Genomic DNA, 19,997 nt, shown 5'->3' with positions numbered 1-19,997 from the left:
TTCCTAACAATAGTAGAGAAAGTGGCCCCAAGATTCCCAGAATCCATCACAGCAAATCTCAATAGTGTGTTATTCCAGGAAATGCTCTGATCTAACAAAGGATTCTTTCAAATGCAATCTCGATTGCCTAAAATTTACACACACCCAATGACCCAGTACCTTCTGTGATTGTGTCGGTGGTAATTTTCTTGACTTTATAAGCTTTATTATTAACAGAGCCAAATCCAAAGAGGAAGCAAAACAGGTACAGGGTACATCTCTCCTCTCATACTTCACAGAGCATCCATACGAATCACCCAGACAATGACACATAATTGCAAAACAGCATTTATAGCCAATGCCAAATTAGCCAATCCAGTTTATGGATTAGGCTCTCTGGCCCCATTACTTTACCTAATTTCTTTCCGCTTCAGTGTTTCTCATCATCCCCAAACATTAGATTAGCAAGAACCAAAAATAAAACTCAAGCTAGTCTGTGAAGAACTTAAGGTCTCAAAGAAGATGGTTGGTAAAGATGAAGCAATCAACATTTCTGGATTAGCATAAATTTCTACCATCCAAGATTTCTGGTCATCCATGTTTACTACCATAGTCATGCCTTCCAGATTCTCCACAAAGTGAGTGCTTATACATAAGGCTCTTCTCCGTTTCTAGGGAGAGGCCACGGTGAAACCACATGGCTCGATATGCAAAAAGACAGTTGGGCTAATTCCACAGGAAAGCCACAGGAACAAGAATGGGCCCCCTCCCTGCAATCCCAAGGCCCACAGATTGTATGAAAACGACACCCAAAATGCACCCCCATCCCAATCTGCTGAAATGCCCTAAAGGCTTCCATCAAGAGTCCTTTCCAGGGAAAGCATCTAGAATATGTCACCCAAGGTGGGTCAACAGCCTCCCCCCATCCTTGGGAAGGACAGCACATCTACTCAACACAAATTCAAAATATTTCACCTTCCCCATTCCTTTCATTGGCATTCTCTGGCAAGTGGATCTTAGGGTGAACTTTAAAGTATGATTTGATTACTGATACTTTCTTGGATTTTGACACTGGTTTCCAGACACTGCTTTGCTCTGTTGCCCTGTGTCCTCAGAGTCTGTAGTGTGGTGACTTGGTCATGACTCATGTGCTATGTAAGGGAGGATAAAAATGATGGTCATAATAACTGCCTTTTGGCATTTACCAAGAATTTGCCATTTATAAGACACTGTGCCAAGTTCTTTGTGGTTTATTTTATGAGCTGATTACAATAAGACACAACCAGGAAACAGTTCTATTTTTCTCCCATTACTGGCATGCTCCATCAAAGTTTCCTGTCCCCTCCTGTTGAGATGAGACAACATCTCAGGCAGGTCTTGTCACTTTAATTCAATTTAAGACTCACTCTCAGATACTAAAAAATTCAGTAGAGGGGCGCCTGGGTGGCTCAGTGGGTTAAAGCCTCTGCCTTCGGCTCAGGTCATGATCCCAGGGTCCTGGGATTGAGCCCACATCAGGCTCGCTGCTCAGCAGGGAACCTGCTTCCCCCTCTCTCTCTGCCTGCTTCTCTGCCTACTTGTGATCTGTCAAATAAATAAAGAAAATCTTAAAAAAAAATTCAGTAGAATCATATCAAAACAGCAATATCCTATCTTATTTACAATTACTTCCTTCTCCCTAATCCAGTTCTGGCCCATTAAGCAATGATAAAACCATAAAGAATCCTATATCAAATACCTGTGCATCCTCTACCCAGGTTTATCAAATCAACACCTCACTATATTTGCTTGAGATTCTTTTTCTTAAAAGGGAACAACATTTTACAAGTACAGCTGAACTCCCACAAACCTACCACCTGAATTCCCAGGCCCACTCCATACTCTATGCCCAACCCCCACTATGAAAAATTGTTCTACAGGATATTGTGTTCTGCCTCATAGTTCTCCTTGAGCCTCAATCATTCAGGCTGGAGTCACCTAAGGTTTGCTTTCCATAATACCAGCAATATTTCCATGCTCCTCAAAACAGTCTGGAGGAGGGGGTAGACTCTGACTCTCCAGATGCCACTATATAAAGTAGACACAGGGCCTTCCAGGCTGGGTTGCCCTTATGATTTCCCACTCATTGATTCATTTATTTGTCAATAAATGTATGTGCCAGGCACAGCTCTATAGCCTGGAAACTGTAATGAACAAGACTGGCAAAGCCCCATACTTAAGGGACTTGCATTCCAATGCAGGAAGAAAGAGAATGAAAAGATAAACCAATAGATCAGATAACATCAGATAATGGGTAAGTGCTCAGTAGAAAAGAGGGAGAAAACCAGGACTGTAAGACAGAGAATGATGAGAAGCAAGGTGCCATTTAGCGAGATGGAGTGGCCAGGTCCTCTCTCTGAGGAGGTGACAACAGACCTAGGACTTAGATGATGAGTTCACCACAGGAAGATCTGGGAGAGGAAATGTTCCAGCCAGAGGGGCTTACAAATGTCCAGTCATGGAGCCAGGACTGAACTCAGAGTTCATGAAATGGAAGGACAACCTGTGTGCCCAGTGGCTGGGGTGGGGAGAAGACAGGAGGCAGAGGTACCAGCAGAGCCTGGTTTGTGAGAACAGACACATGCAGTCAGTGCCGGGGGGGGGGGGCAGCAGGGCTGGGGTGATGGGCAGTAGCATCTAAACTTGGCTCAGCGTGGACAGCTGCCCTTGCTGCCTCGTAATTAGCAATAGAGACTCTCTGGCTCCCTTGGTCCTAGTTAGGCATTGGGGGGCAGAGTAGAGTTTGGCTCATTTCCTGCTTACCCCAGAGCCTACAGCATCAAGAACTGCACCTACATTTCAATCATATCCTCAAGAGACTCATTAAATGGCTCATTCTGGGGGCCCTACTGTATTCATTCCAGAAGTCTTAACTCTAGCTATTCTCCATCTGAGAAGAGAACAGGATGGCCAGTCTTCTCAATACATATACATTCCTTGATCTAATCCCCTAGCAACCCAATAACAAGGGTATCACTAACTATGTTTTTCAGGCAAGCAATCTGAGTCTCAAAGTTTCATCAGCTCCCCAGCAGAGTACATAGCCAAACCTAACACATTACTGTTTCAGTGAAACATCCATATTTATACTAGGTGAGATAAATAAAGATCATAGATGCTATCATGTCAGTTCTGGTCAGGTTTTACTACCCAATGAATTACTTTAAAAAAAAATGTCTCTTGGGACACCTGGGTGGCTCAGTTGGTTGGACGACTGCCTTTGGCTCAGGTCATGATCCCGGAGTGCTGGGATCGAGTCCCACATCGGGCTCCCAGCTCCACGGGGAGTCTGCTTCTCTCTCTGACCTTCTCCTCGCTCGTGCTCTCTCTCACTGTCTCTCTCTCTCTCTCTCAAATAAATAAATAAAATCTTTAAAAAAAATTTTTTTAAAATGTCTCTTGTTTCAGTTTTTTTTTTGGTACAAGGGATTATGAACCTGTACTTGGGTGACCCCAATGTGTTCAGCAGCTAAGTGGGAAAAAATACTGTCCTGGTCACAGATTTCATGGGAAAAACAAAATAGATAACAAGAACCATTACTGAATACTTACTATATAAGCACTGTTCGAAATTTATCTAAATTCCCACAACCCTCAAGGGTTTCCCCTCCCACAAGGAAGCAGGTAGGTATTTTTACTCTTCCCTGTCGACAAAGGAAATGAGGCACAAAAACGATGCAGTAACTTGCAGATCCACGATCTGAATGCCTGCAGTCTGTCACCAGACACTGGGGTGCATTAGCCACCACCCTGTACCTCCTCGTGGAAATGGGAACCATGGGAACAGAAGCTTCAACTTAGAAGCAACGCAGTGCAAAGGCGGTCAGTAAAAAAAAAAAAAAAAAGAAAGAAAGAAAGAAAGAAAAAAGAAAGGCACTGGTCACTCTCCAAAAGAGATGTTCCCCCTGCAACCCAAGAGCAGAGGGGGAAGGGTGCAAACAGTGGGAAGATGAATCAGGAGCCCATCAGCCAGAGGTCAGACCACAACTGTGACACCAGCAAAGTTCCAAAGGACCGGATCCCTGGATGCCAAGCCCATGTGTGACTTCTTGGCGTAAACTACTTCAGAAAGGCCCATGATGACTCCTCTGGTGAGAAAGGAAAAGGGCCCTGGGGTTGCATAATACCAAAAACGTGGCATTCATTCACGGGCTGAAATACTTTTAGAACCACATCCATACCCAGGAGCTATTGCTAGATAATACAGAAATCGTAGTGAACTGGGAGAAATCAGAAGGGGGGACAAACCACGAGAGACTGTGGACTCTGAGAAACAAACTGAGGGTTTTGGAGGGGTGTGGGGTGGGGGGTTGGGTGAGCCTGGTGGTGGGTATTGTGGAGGGCACGTATTGCATGGAGCACGGGGTGTGGTGCATAAACATTGAATCTTGGAACGCTGAAAAAAAATAAAATTAAATTAAGATGTTAAAAAAAAAAAAAAAGAAAGAAAGAAATGGACATTTGCTCATGGTCCAGCTTCCTCCCTACTAAGCAAGTAGGGAGGAAAAAGAAAAAGCCCAAAGCCTCTGGATAGATAAAATGTTTTCTGTTCCTGCTTATCTCACTTTTAGGTTTCTTGCTACAGGAATGGGGGGTGGGGGGGTTGCCACCTTGTCCTCAAACAAGTGGAAGTCACACTTCGCTTGGGAAGTTGTGAAGAAACACTGAGGCGGATAGAGACTCTGTGCCTGCTAAGGTCAAGAGCAGACCAAATGGCCCATTTGACTAAGATAACAAGTCATTGCTCCTGCTGAGACAGAAGAAAAAGACCAGAAGCCTGGTCCTGTTTGAATAAGAAAAGAAAGAGAAACAGCCCCCGGGGTGAGTCAGTGCTCTCCTGAGCCACCTCCGTAGAGATTGTGCTTCCACATGAAGGGGCCATTTGGCCTTGAGAGACTGGGAAAGCCTCAGGGCCTTGAGACACCACGAAAACACCCCATTACCATCCCCCATTAGCTTTAACCATAAAAACTCACTCCTTGCTATTTGTTATGCTCCACAAATAAGTGAAACCATATGATAATTGACTCTCTCTGCTTGACTTATTTCACTCAGCATAATCTCTTCCAGTCCCATCCATGTTGCTACAAAATTTGGGTATTCATCCTTTCTGATGGAGGCATAATACTCCATAGTGTATATGGACCACATCTTCCTTATCCATTCGTCTGTTGAAGGGCATCTTGGTTCTTTCCACAGTTTGGCGACCGTGGCCATTGCTGCTATAAACATTGGGGTACAGATGGCCCTTCTTTTCACTACATCTGTCTCTTTGGGGTAAACACCCAGTAGTGCAATTGCAGGGTCATAGGGAAGCTCTATTTTTAATTTCTTGAGGAATCTCCACACTGTTCTCCAAAGTGGCTGCACCAACTTGCATTCCCAACAGTGTAAGAGGACAAGGGGAGATGGAGAGGAGAAGGGAGTTGAGGGAAATTGGAAGGGGAGGTGAACCATGAGAGTCTATGGACTCAAAAACAATCTGAGGGGTTTGAAGGGGCGGGGGGTGGGAGGTTGGGGGAACCAGGTGGTGGGTATTGGAAAGGGCACGGATTGCATGGAGCACTGGGTGTGGTGCAAAAACAATGAATACTGTTACGCTGAAAATAAATTTAAAAAATTAAAAAAAAAAAAACAAAAACCTCACTCCTAACCATGGTGGGTGCTCAGTCTTTGAGAAGGAATCCCGCTGAGCCCCCTAGCGTTAATAAAGCTAAACTTTCCCTGCTCTCCCAGGCTGCGTTTGAGTTTCCTAGGTCTCAGATTTTCTGCAACAACACTTGTTAGTCTTCAACCATGAGTTTTTATCATTACACTCCTAAAATATAATCACTATTTGTTGAACCCTGGCTAAGTGCTTTGCAGGCACCATGGCGGAGAGTCTCAGAATGCCAAGTGGGCATCTGAACACTGTTTTACAGAAAATAACCCAAGCGGTCTTTCCGCTGTGGGTGAGATGCTCAGCCTGCTCTGCTTTGCATGATTATCTTGCATTTCATGCAATGACAACAAAACCCTCAGGCACCTTTATCCCCGTGAGAAGGGCATGCAGGCGGAGGCTCAAATACGGAAAGTAGTCATTTGTAATGTGTAAGGCTTTGCACGCAGGCGGCCTGGTTTGAATGAACTGTCTGAATGGGTATCTAAGCTCCTGAAATCTCTCCAAGCCTTAATTTTCTCCCCCATAAAATAGGCTAGGGCAGTTCCTCAGAGCGGATCATCTCAGACATCCATGATCACACAAATCGCCTAGGATCTCAGTAAAAGGCAAGCTCTGATCCAGGGGTCTGGAGCAGGGCCTAAAGGCTGCATGGCTCACCAGTTCTAGTAATGCCCACGCGGCTGGTCTGCGGAATACACTTTGAGGAGCAAAGCTTTGCAGGGTTTTTAAGACTTAAAATGAGATTTGATGCACATGAAGTTCTCAGCAGAGCCTGACACATGGTAAGCATTCAATAACTATTAGCTGCTAGTAGTAGTAGTAGTAGTAGTACTAGTAGTAGTAGTATTCTTAGTCAGCCCCTAATTATTGGGTAACTCAAAGTTAGTGGTTGGATATTCTGTAAGAGCTTCTTTATAATGTTCTAAAAAGTTCCTGAAAGTGCCTGGGGGGCTCAGTTGGCTAAGCGTCTGCCTTCTGCTCAGGTCCTGATTCCAGGGTCCTGGGATCAAGCCCCATTTCAGGCTCTCTGCTCAGCAGGGAGCCTGCTTCTGCTTCTCCCTCTGCCTCCAACTGCCACTCATGTGCTCATGCTCTCTCTGTTTCTCTCACAAAAATAAGTAATAAAATCTTTCAAAAAAAAAAAAAAGTTCTCGAAAGAGCTAATGGGCAGAGCAGTGTGGCGTAATGAAAAGAGCACTGGAGTTAAGGTAAAAAGACCTGGATTTGAATCCTGGTGTCACTCTCTGGACAAGTCCTGAACCTCCTAAGATCTTTTAGGATAATAATAGAACTAGTTGACAGAACTGTTATTAACATAACAGTATATGGGAAAGTTCTCAAAAGTAAGCCCTCAGGTACTATGTGTGCAAGGTAGAAGGTAGGCTGATTCTTTCTGTACAAATGCAAACATTTTCCAGCCACTGGCCCCACACCAACCTCCCTCCAGGGTGTCAAAACAGCTGGTGTCTTTGATGGTAGGAGGCCCTTTGATGTCTGGTGGGAGAAATAGGTACGAGTCATATTAGCCACTGTCTCTACTGCATAGGCATAAGGTCAAGGAGGAGGAGAGAAAATTATAAAGGAGAGATAAAAACTCTGACCCTCAGCCCACACTGTATGCCCGCGCCATGCTGCCTCCTGTAAGTCACACTGAAATTGTTGACTCATGCACAATGGTAACAAATACTGGGGCTGGTCCCAGATCTCAGGTCTCACTCTCAGAGGAACAAGGCCTTGAGAGCTAATTTCAGGTTGGGGTCTGGGGAAAGCAACCCAGGGAAGACACTGCCTGATTTCCATTTAGGCATAAGGTAGAGGGTGGAAGGGCAGGTACCCACATGCAGATGTGACTTGGTACCTTCAGAACTGCCTTGTGGTCCATGTGGGATGCTCGGAAACCAGTAGTAACAATCAGACAGATAGATTTCTCAAGGTTTATGGGATGGTTCCCAGTGCTATCATTTGAAGGTCTTTCCATCAAACATGGCAGGCCATCTAGCAGAAAAGATAGGCCATGTTTACAAGAAGAAAAGATGGCCTATATTTATAAGTTAACAGTTTTCTAGAACAAAAGGTGGACATCTGATATGAAATTATATATTTGGTACTATAACAAGATGGCTACCATCTTGAGCAAAGAAATGAATATTAGAGTTGCAAAAGTGAAGCTGGTTTCAGATTCTAGCCTATATTGCTAGTTAATACGGTAAAGCCCAAAGATTAGCAGCACGGCCTGGTAGCGTGCAGAGATGTGGAGATAGGCAGCCCTCGTGGGTCAGACAACAGAGTCCAAATTCTGCATCAGTTTCTTTCTAGCTGTGTGAACTTAGCCAAGTGAATTAACCTTTCTGGGCCTTACATCCTTATTCATAAAAATGAGGCTAAAAACAAAAACCTTCCTCATAGGGTCGTCTTTAGGATTAAGTGGGTTGATATCTGTAAAGTGCTTAGAATAGTAAATAGACACAGTAAGCACCAAATAAACAAGCTATAATTGTTGTATGACCTTAACAAACGAATTGACCTCTGAGTCACTTTCCTCAGCTGTAACAGAATAAGTACACTGTAGGAGTGAAAAGAAACAATGTATGCAGAGGTATTCTGAACAATTCAAAGAGCTATAAAATGATACAATTTTTATCACTACAAAGGGAATTTTTAATTTTGTGCCTCACTTCTATTTAGTAAATGGGAGTGTCCATGAGCATTGCCTCTAGAATGAATATTCTGTTTCTCCTAATGTCTCCATCTCCTCCAGGACCTCGACCTGCCAAGAGCTTTCATTCTAACACAGTCAGAGGTCATGGGAGGGAGAATTAATTAACACAAATTTGAAAAGAATATGAACTCTAAGTTAACCCACTGCTTGGAGCAGGAACCAATCTGTGACAAAAATAAATCCCTCCCAGAGTTGTAATCCCTATTTTTAACAAATATTCTTTGTCCTCTACACAAGTCCAAACCCTTGACAGGTACCAAATATTGGAGAGAGCTGCTGAGCTCGGGCTTTGGTACGGCACTAGCCTCTGAAGTCACCGATTTAATAAGAGAGTGACTCAAAGCGGGCTGAACCTGTGTACACAGCGTCCTTGAAGTAGAAAAGTGATTCTGCCCACCCACCGTGGGCAAGGGAGTATATTTTTCTTACAGAGATGATGATGGATTTATACAACTTCCTCCACACTGAAGACAGCCCCACCCAATTGATCAAATAATTCACGTCCACAAAAATACCAAGAAGCAGTCTGGGTGGAGTCCTCAATTCTTCTCCAGGAAGGAAGCTGCCTTTCATCATCTAATCTCAGCAGGGACACACCAGCCCTTCTGCCCAAGGCTGTTGGTTACACAAAGCAACCCTGGTACCGTGGGAGGAGTGAGGACACCAGGATGTGAACACCAGGAGTTGGGGACCATGGGAGACTTGATAGGTTCCCAGCAGAATTAGTAAATTCTTAAGTGGAAACGACCTACAACAGTATCAGTACCCAGTGGAAGCCCTCAGTAAAATGTTAGCTATCACCATTGTGCAGGGCGTGGGTGAGGGAGCCCTCAGTAAAATGTTAGCTATTACCACTGTGCGGGTAGGGGGAAGGAGGACTCTTGTTGCTGCTGTTGAGAACATTAAGGGCTCAGCTGGTGACCACAAAATGGAAACACCAACAAAACTGCCCAAAAATATCAGCCCCAGGGGTGCCTGGGTGGCTCAGTCAGTTACGCATCTGCTCTCAGCTGAGGTCTTGATCCCTGAGTCCTGGAATTGAGCCCCGCATCAGGCTCTCTGGTCAGGGGGAACCTGCTTCTCCTTCTCCCCACTGCTTGTGTTCTCGCTCTCTTTCCCTCTCTCTCAAATAAATAAATAAAATCTTTAAAAAGAAAAAAAAAATCCCATGAGAGACTATGGACTCTGAAAAACAACCTGAGGGTCTTGAAGGGGCGGGGGGTGGAAGGTTGGGGGAACAAGGTGGTGGGTATTAGGGAGGGCACGTATTGCATGGAGCACTGGGTGTGGTGCAAAAACAATGAATACTGGGGCGCCTAGGTGGCTCAGTGGGTTAAAGCCTCTGCCTTCGGCTCAGGTAATGGTCCCAGAGTTTCTAGATCGAGCCCCGCATAGGGCTCTCTGCTCGGCGGGGAGCCTGCTTCCTCCTCTCTCTCTCTCTGCCTGCCTCTCTGCCTACTTGTGATTTCTCTCTGTCAAATAAATAAATAAAATCTTTAAAAAAAAAAAAAAAAGAAGAAGAAGAAAAAGAAAAGAAAAATAATCAGCCCCAGCCCTGGCCTCATTAACTTGCTGTAACCAGTCTACATACATGATTTTTTTCTGCAACTTTGCCCTTCAGTTTCTTTACTTTTCAAATGTAAAATGTACTTTTTTAAGGATCAAACCCAGAACGCAAACCTTAAAAGGAAGTCCTTCTTCGCCTGATCAGTTGGGAAGTCTACAGATACACATAGCAGAATATCCAGAATAACTTTTCAGTTTTAATTCATTCACCTAACAAGAAATCTGAATAAAGGCAGTGCCTTGGCTCAAGGACTCGATGTGTCAGCAAGGATCAGGACTTATCTCTCCCACCTGCATTTTTGATGCTTGGGTGGTAAGTCCCTTTGTGATAGCAAGAGGGCTATAGGGGACTTAATCACAACTCAGTGCAAAGGCAAGAGAGGATGGGGGGCTGGAGGCACCTGGGCTGTCAGAGAACTTTCCCGATATGTCTCTGTATTGTTCAATTTTTGTTTTTAAATCCAGGAGGAATCCTTTTTCCAGAAGCTTCCCAGCTGACTTTCCCTTGCATCTCATTAGCCATATGTCAGTCACATGCCCACCCTTAGCTGCAAGGGAGACCAGAAATTTGACATTTTCTGGGATGGTGGCCTCAGCAGTGCCATCCTGGAAGAAAATGGTGGGACCTGGCTATTGGGGCACTAACTAAGAGACTCTGCCATGCTCCTTCGTGCTGGTTCTCTCACTGGAGAAACTTTGTTTTTATTCTTTCTACTTAGAATAGAAATATGTATGCACCAGGAAGGCTGTGAGCCAAGCAATTCATCCAAAATTGATTAAGTCTCGTTTACCTTAGCATCTTTCAGAAATAAAGTGTTGCAGAAAACTGAATTATGCGGATAAGCTTTCTCCAAAAGTGCCAAGGCTTACTGTATTTTCACCATTCTTATGACCATCTTTACTAAAATCTTTTACTTCTATGTCTTTTTGGTAGTGTATCCGAACATAATTTGACACGTTCAGAATGGCGGAACTGCCATTATGGGTACCAATTATTGCACTCGGCATAAACATTCTAATACCCCAAGAGGATCCTTTAGCTCCAACACCAAATGCCCCTATCTTGCTCACCACGCTCCAGGTCCTATCCACTGTACCTCAAATTAGTTGCTGCTTCTGTGGAAGTACTTCCTGCCTTGTTTTCTGCTGTCACTTCTAATTCTCCAGAACTTCTAATGATAGGATGGGCTACTGAACTTTACTCAAGATTTAGGGCAGCATGGAAGAGGACGAGGATAACGCCCGAGGAGTCTGGGCCTTCCCTGCAGGGACCCAGCAGTAAAGAGGCTGCCTCCCAATGGTCTGGAAGCACAGGGCCTGCAACAGAGGACAGGTCTGAGCTGGGAAGAGTGGGGGTAGGTAGGAGACTCACGAGTGCTAATAGGCCCCTGGGTGCCAGGGGAGTGCAAGAGGTCTGAGGTGAGACCTGGAATTCTCTCCATGTTGCTGGACAAGACAATGAGCTAGCACCAGGACATCTTGGACCTAAGAGTTTTGGGGACTGAGTTCCTCGTTCAACAGTTACTTCCAAAGTTTGAAATGACCCCAATGATCTCACTGTTCAAATGGAGGCAGTTTGGATAGCTTTCAGAGTTGAATCAAACTTTATAATTAACCAGCTGAATCATGGCTTTCACCTAAGAATTTAATTCACTGAGACTTGTAAGCAGGACCCAGATTATACTTCCTGGCCTCTCTGTGCCTGGGTTTAATTCCCTGGCTTCATCAAACACCATCTTCCTTTGCTGTTTGATGGATACTCCTGTCTTGGGAGACATGCAAGTTTAGCTTTGGCAATTCCTTGTTTTTTTTGACTCTCCTGGGGCGGAAGTCCTGTCCCAAGATTAAAACCCTCTGTGCTTCATTCACATGCCCTAACTTGTAAGTGATGTGCAAGAGGCAGAAGGAGATTGTCTGTTGTGAGTTCTCACTAGCTAGGGTGAACATGTGGGTTCGTCGTCACTCTGCTGCTGTTTGCACACCTGCGCTGGTGGAAGAGTCTTCTCTGTCATGCAGGGTTTAGATTTGCAAGCACCTGGTCCAGCTGTTGCTACCTCCCTATCTTTCTCCCTGCAAATCAGAGCAGAACTGTGTGGGATCAAGGATTTCCCCAGACAGGGCTTAACTAAGCATGGGTTAGCACATAATTAACGAAACTGAACTTTGGTTATAAAAATAATGTCATTCACTGATCACGTATAATCAATCTTCATTATTCGTGGATTCCATGGTTACAAATTGACCTACTTGCTAAAATTTACTTGTAACCCCAAAAATCAATATTTGTGGAGCTTTTGTGATCATTTAGGAAAATGTGCAGAATGGCAAAAACTTCAAATCACTTGATGCACCTGTTCCCAGCCAAGGTCAAACAAGCTGGTGCTCCACCTTCTTATTCCAGCTCCCATACTGGAAATAGTGTCCTTTCTGTGGTGCAGTTAGTGTCATACTTGCACATTTTGGGGTGAAAAGGGCTCCTGGTCATTGGCGTGCTGAAGCGCTGTCTAGTGTTCCTAAGCACAGAAGGCTATGATGTGCCTTATGCAGAAAACATGTGTTAGAGAAGCTTCGTTCAGGCATGAGTTACAATGCCGGCCATAGTTCAATGTTCAGGAATCAACCATCTGTTTTAAATATGATGCCTTTAGGGACGCCTGGGTGGCTCAGTTGGTTAAGCAGCTGCCTTCGGCTCAGGTCATGATCCCAGCGTCCTGGGATCGAGTCCCACATCGGGCTCCTTGCTCATCAGGGAGCCTGCTTCTCCCTCTGCCTCTGCCTGCCATTCTGTCTGCCTGTGCTTGCTCTCTCTCCCTCTCTCTCTCTGACAAATAAATAAATAAAATCTTTAAAAAAATAAATATGATGCCTTTAAACAGACACACACATACCACAAGTTTATGTATTGATTTGTCAATGAAAATATTGTGTCCAGAGGCTCATAGGAACTTATTCTCCAATTCTCCAACAGCAATGGTTCATTATTTGCTAACTCTGTGTTCATAGACACTTTATGGAATGTAACTATTATGAATCATGAGAACTGACTGTGTTGTGAATATTATATTTTAAACCAAATCCTGATAAAGCCAAAGCTAGGTACAATTATTATAGGTTCTTCATTAAACTTCCTTTAAATGTTTACCTTGTTCCTGGACCTTTCATAACACCAGAAGATCTCTGAACATAGACAGTCCTCCAATTCCCAAATGTACATTTGTGGTAACAACAGTTTGACTTATTCCTGCTATAGACCCCTTCAGAATAAATTAAGACCTCTTCTGTTTATCTGGCAAAACTAACAGAAGTACAACAGAGTCCTATCTGTCATATAGAATAAAGTAAGATTGTAATTTATTAGTAACTAAAAGGAGATCAAATTAAAGTTCTCAATTGTTGCATGAATTAAGAAAGTCCCCACAAGCCTTAAGAAAGGCACAGATGACTACAGTCAGAGGCAAAGGTGCTTCAGGGCCACACTATGTTCCATTTCCCAATTTTATTATGGCATCTCTCTCAGCATTCTCCATGGTAGATGAAAATTCCAGCCAAGGACAGAGAGGAGAGGGGCGACCTATATTCTCCTCTGAAATTAGCCTAGAAATACCTTTAAGGGTCATTACTCTAAGAAAACAGATTTATGACTTTTTATTATCCACTTAAAAATTTATAGATTCATAGTTGAAGCCATATTCATTGTGCTAGATTATACTACAATGGCTTGGCAAGCCTTCCCTCTGCCTTACCTCACCTCATGGCTCCAACTCTTCACAGCTCCAGATTGATTTCTGTCACATAAGCTGCCCGAAGTTCTCACAATAAGTCCAAAATCCACAGTCTGGCACTTGAGGCCACCTGAAATTCAGTTTAAATCTATATAACATTTACCTTCCCTACCTCCACTTTCCAGAACACAGCCCCTTCTCCAACCTACTTAGTTGGCTCCCTTTTTCCACATGTACCTTGTTTCTGCTCAGCATAGTGAAGGAGAGGCTAGACTGAGATGCTAGAGCTAGACTGGGCTGAGTTCAAATCCTGACTCAGTCACTTACAATGTAACTTTGGGCAAAAATCCCTCAATGCCCTTGTTTTTAAAATAAGGTTAATAAGAACATCTATCTCAGAGATATGTTCTAACAACTAAATGCTATTATGCATGAAAAGTATCTAGGAGCACCCTAGTACATTAAAGGTAATGAATAAATATTAATATAAAAAATAAGCATTATGGAGTCCCTTTCATGTTTTCACCTCATGACCTTGAAATATTGTCCTTTCTATATCTGTTCTCCTTCCCAACTCCCAAACTTTATCTCCCTTCACAGCTTCAACCAATGGAGTAAGTTTCACGTCTTGATGTCAAGGGTAGGGAGGATGAAAAAGGAGTGACAAGGAGAGTACACTTGCCAAGTTTCCTGGGGAAAGTGGAAATAGAAGCTCTGATGTCCTACACTTGGCATTATTTTTCTGTAAAAGGTCACACAGTAAATGTTTTAAGTTTCGTGGGCTACTCAGCTCCCATCACAACTACTCAACTCTGTTGTTATAGTACAATGACACCTATAAAAATATATAAATGAATGGCTGTGTTCCAAAAACACTGTATTTACAAAAACAGGCATCAACAACTCAACAGAAACATAAACAACCTAATCCAAAAATGGGCAAAAGACTTGAATAAACATTTCTCCAACAGCAATACACCAAGAGCCATAGAAAAAATGTTCAACAAAAGTAATCATTAGGAAAATGCAAATCAAAGCCACAAGATACCACTTCACACGTGTTAGGATGGTTACTATTTTAAAAATTCATTGAAAATAGAATGGAAAGTAATGAATATTGGCAAAGATGTGGCAAACCTCCATGCATTGCTCATGGGAATGTAAAATTATGAAGCCACTGTGGAAAACAGTATGGTGCTTCCTCAAAAAAAGTTAAACATAGAATCACCATATGAGAAATTCTCCTTCTGGGCATATACCCCCCAAAAACTGAAGTAAGGATGCAAACAGGTGTTTTTGCACCAATATTCATGGCAGCATTATTCACAATAGCCAAGAGAGGTGGGAACAACCCAAGTAAACAAATGTATTATATGCACACAATAGAATATTATTCAGTTTTTTAAAGAGGAAGGAGATTTCTACATGCTACAACATGGAGGAACTTTAAGGATGTTATGTTAAGTGAAATAAGCTAGGTACAAAAGGATAACTATTGTGTTATCCACTTATATGAGGTACCTAGAAAAAGCAAATTCGTAGAGATGGAAAGTAGAATAGTGATTATGCAGAGCTGCAGGGAGGGAGGAATGGAAGTTATTGTTGAACAGGTACCAATTTTCTGATTAGGAAGATGAAAGCATTCTTAAGATGGATGATAGTGATGGCTGCAGGAAAATGGGAATGGACTTAATGCCATTGAATTGTAAACATGCTGGAATTGGTAAAATTTATGTTAGATCGATATTTACCACAAGCCGAGATGCCCTTCAACAGATGAATGGATAAAGAAGATGTGGTCCATATACACAATGGACTATTAAGCCTCCATCAGAAAGGATGAATACCCAACTTTTGCATCAACATGGATGGGACTAGAGGAGATTATGCTGAGTGAAATAAGTCAAGCAGAGAAAGTCAATTATCACATGGTTTCACTCACTTGTGGAGCATAAGGAATAACATGGAGGACATTAGGAGAAGGAAAGGAAACGTGAATTGGCAGAAATCAGGGGGGAGATGACAGCCGAGAGACTGCGGACTCTGGGAAACAAACTGAGGGTTTTGGTGGGAGGTGGGTGGGAGGATGGGTGAGCCTGGTGGTGGGTACTAAGGAAGGCACGTATTGCATGGAGCACTGGGTGTGGTGCATAAACAATGAATCTTCGAACATGAAAAATAAAAAATTAAGATGTTAAAAAAAAACAGAAAATTAAAAAAAAATTTAAAGATATGCAGCATGCCAGATTTGTCCACAGGCCATCATCTGTGTATGTTAGTGAAGACGCATATGGTTGTTAGAATAGGTGAGGTTGAACTAACAAAGAATCCCAGAAATTTCAGTAACTTAAAAATACAAAAGTTTATTTGTCGCTCCTACTGTATGCCCAGTAAAGACTGGGAGATCAGTTTTGCTCCCTGTGGGCATTACATGGAGAGATGCCACCATTTCTCCATGACTCTTCAGGGCTCACCCCCAGAAGGAGTAGGTGGGGCTAGAGGGTCACACACCAGCATGTAAATGCTGTAGCCTGAAGTGATACATGTTTCTTTCTTTTTTTTTTTTTCAAAGATTTTTATTTATTTATCTGACAGAGAGATAGATCACAGGTAGGCAGAGAAGCAGGAGAGAAAGAGCGGGAAGCAGGCTCCCCACCCAGCAGAGAGCCCAACCGGGGACTCCATCCCAGGACCCTGAGATCATGACCTGAGCCGAAGGCAGAGGTTTAACCCATTGAGCCACCCAGGTGCCCATTGTGGCACATGTTTCTTCAGCTCACAATTCAATGGCAGAAACTACTTACCCAACTGCAAGGCAGCGGGAAAGTACAATTCTCCCATGTGTCTGGAAAGAGAGAAGCACTGGATTTGGGAGAATATTAGAAGTGTCTATCAGAATAGATATTTTCCACAAGGTACTTGGAACCCAAGATAATAAATTCAGGAACATATACATCTGTTTACCAGGGCTTATTCTAACTTCTACGTGGTTATGATAATGTATATTCCATTTTAATAAAAAAATGGTGAAAATATTTCCAAAATTATTCACTATAGTGTGCATGTGAGGAAGTCTCGGAAGCGAATCTTAATGCTTCAATTCCAGTAAAAACAGAATAGACACAAGACAAGGGCTTCTATAGCTTACTACCCACCTGAGTAGTTAGAAGGAAGGCTAGTGTCTTGGCAATTACAATACCCCTGCAATACCAAACACATCTAGTCACTGAAAAAGAGAAATAGTGACTCTGAAGTTGGAAGTGCCTCAGGGAAGCTAGATGCCAGTTGGAAGAATTATCTAGCAATCCCTTGCAAATTAGTACAAATCCATACTCAAAATGTATTTCCAGAACTCACAGTAGAGCCATCATTAAAGACTAAATCTTACTGGCCTGGATATAAGACAAACCCTGAAATATAAAGTCTTATTTCCAAAATGGTTTTTTTTTTAAGATCTTATTTATTTATTTGACAGAGAGAGATCACAAGTAGATGGAGAGGCAGTCAGAGAGAGAGAGAGGGAAGCAGGCTTCTCGCTGAGCAGAGAGCCCGATGCGGGACTCGATCCCAGGACCCTGAGATCATGACCTGAGCCGAAGGCAGCAGCTCAACCCACTGAGCCACCCAGGTGCCCCCTAAAATGATTTTTTAATTAGACAAATATATTCAGGCTGATGAAATGCTCAGCTCCTTCCCTGACGGTATGAAATCCTTCTAACTTACCCTCTACCTCTACCCTCTAACTAACCCAAATGGTATTACTGCCATCATCATTTAACTAAAAATACTTCCCTAGTAGCCCATAGCCCCCGGTCTCAGACATCTCTCCTGCTTATCTCACAGAAACTGTCCCTCCGAAGTCCAGTCTTTTTGGAGAAAAGCATTTTAAGCCTCCTATTAACCATATTTATAGTAGAGAAACTATTCAAGACTCCTCACTTTTCTAATCATCTTCTGGTATCTCCAACCCCTCCCTTCCCAGGAGGCCAGGTCTGTGGGGTCTCTTGGAACAGAAGCTGCAGAGGCATCATGAGAATGGAGGGAGTCTGGCCCTGCCCTGAGCAGGGGACTCCTGCCCAACAATCACAGGCTGCTTTATTTCTATTATTTTTTTTTAATTTTCATAAAGAAAACTTCCCTTATTTTCATGCTAGCCTGGGCATATAATCAGACTTCTCACTGGTATTTCCAAAATGGAAGGCAGGGAAGAAGGCCAGGAGATGGGAGGAGGTTGTTGAGGATCACAGTAGGGGGAAGACTCGGGGATGATGGCAGGCAGAATGGTGGGGAAGGGCTCCACACACGTCTGTTCACTGCAGAAAACCCTTGAAAAGCCCTTGAAAACACACAGAAATTGCTACTTCCATAGCTGTTTCCTTTTAACCGCAGATTTGCAATTCGAAATCTCTAATTTCTGCCTTTCTCTCCTTCCCTCTTTTTCCTCTCCCATGAGCACCATCCCCTCCTGCCTCCTTCCTATCCTTATATTGTATTAAACTGAAACGAACTGTCCATGTTACCGTCTAACAAAACCCCTATAATAGAAAGGAGGAGTTGCATCTCAAAACGTTAACATCAAGATTTCTTCCTAAGGATGAACTTCAAAGAGCACGAATTCTTATCTCCTGACATTCCCATCTATAAGGGGAGCTAATATTCCTACTCAAATAGCAAACCAAATGCCACCCAAACTTGAGGATGAGAAAGAAGAAAACACATCCTTGTTCCCCTCTAGCTGCGTGGAACGCAAGCATTGGGTGAAGGAACCATGGTTGACAAACCCAACACAGACTTCCCAAGAGGAATCACTTTGAGGCATGACTATACGCTTCTCTGGGGTATATGATCAGCCCACCGGCCATCAGTCTCCTTGTCTATACTACCTCAAAAGCTGGGTAATGTATTGCTCTGGAAATGTCATCTGAGCTTTTTAACATTTGAGTTCTTAGCTGAACTGCACTTAGAAATAGCATGCTTAGAAGAATGAATGGATAAAGGAGATAGTTTATATCCTGCGGAGACGGACAAGTGCAATTATCTCAGCAGGCATACTTCTTTCTTCCACTTCTTCCCTTTCAAAACTCTGTCATCCAATATGGGTAACTATAAAGAGAATCAATTTGCAAAACGAAGCTAATGGCTGAGTTGACAGCAGCATTGTCAACTGAACGCTGACAAAGAAAGTGCCGTTGCCTTGATACATGGTATCTGTTCCCGTGGAATGCTGGCTACATATCCAAATGTAAGCACTGTCCACACTTGCAAATATTAAGGACTTAAGACAAGAGGAAACTAATTATTTTTAAAATAAATAATTAAGGGTCTGGGCAATTGCCTTTTCGGAGCCTGTGGCTGATTTCTCACATTTAAATGGACACTTCTAATATTACCTGCTGCTGAATGTTTAATAATAATGACAGTGATGACCATGTGATAGCAACAACATATGGCTTCACTTCGAAAATACTTCTTTTCCCTTATGCTAACTACTAGTGCTGGACAGTTTGGTGTGGAACTCACACACTTACTTCTAAACATACATGGCAGTGCTGGACTTACAGGGGACTCCCTGGAAAAGACACGGTCCTATGAAGCAGACCTCCTGAATAAGAATGATCATCCAAATGAGGACTGTGAATCTTTTTGTTTAAGAGTTTATTTATTAATTTGAGATAGAGTGAGATCAAGGAGAAAAGAGAGCAAGAGAGGGGGGCAGGAGGAGAGGGAGAAGCAGGCTCTCCACTGAGCAAGGAGCCCGACGTGGGGCTCAATTCCAGGACCCTAGGATCGTGACCTGAGCCAAAGGTAGATGCTAAACTGACTGAGCCACCCAGGTGCCTTGGGACTGCGAATCTTTTTAAAGCACTGATCATTTCCATTGTTCTCTGAAAGCCAAAGTGTATTAGTGATCTATGGCTGCATAACGTATTACCGCAAAACTTAGTGGTTTTACAGATAATCATATCAAAAAATGGGCAGAAGATATGAACAGACACTTCTCCAATGAAGACATACAAATGGCTATCAGACACATGAGAAAATGTTCATCATCACTAGCCATCAGGGAGATTCAAATTAAAACCACATTGAGATATCACCTTACACCAGTTAGAATGGCCAAAATTAGCAAGACAGGAAACATGTGTTGACATGTGTTGGAGGGGATGTGGAGAAAGGGGAACCCTCTTACACTGTTGGTGGGAATGCAAGTTGGTGCATCCTCTTTGGAGAATAGTGTGGAGATTCCTCAAGAAATTAAAAATAGAGCTTCCCTATGATCCTGCAATTGCACTACTGGGTATTTACCCCA

General features: G+C 43.1%; 1 long non-coding RNA gene across 3 annotated transcripts in view; it reads right to left on the bottom strand.

Moving 5' to 3' along the window:
- The window catches only part of LOC125096430 (uncharacterized), a 176,728-nt gene that overhangs the window by 14,344 nt on the left and 142,387 nt on the right, over positions 1–19,997 (bottom strand). For 2 of the 3 annotated variants that reach the window (XR_007126182.1, XR_007126181.1), the window contains exon 4: positions 7,539–7,675. The exons of the other annotated variant lie outside the window; for it this stretch is intronic. This is a non-coding gene — a long non-coding RNA (uncharacterized LOC125096430). The remainder of the gene's footprint in view (positions 1–7,538; positions 7,676–19,997) is intronic. 3 annotated transcript variants of the gene reach the window in all.

This window comes from Lutra lutra, chromosome 3 (genome assembly GCF_902655055.1).
Source record: "Lutra lutra chromosome 3, mLutLut1.2, whole genome shotgun sequence".
Taxonomy (NCBI): domain Eukaryota; kingdom Metazoa; phylum Chordata; class Mammalia; order Carnivora; family Mustelidae; genus Lutra; species Lutra lutra.
Note: the sequence above shows the minus strand (reverse complement) of the source record. Positions and strands in the feature narration are given on the sequence as shown.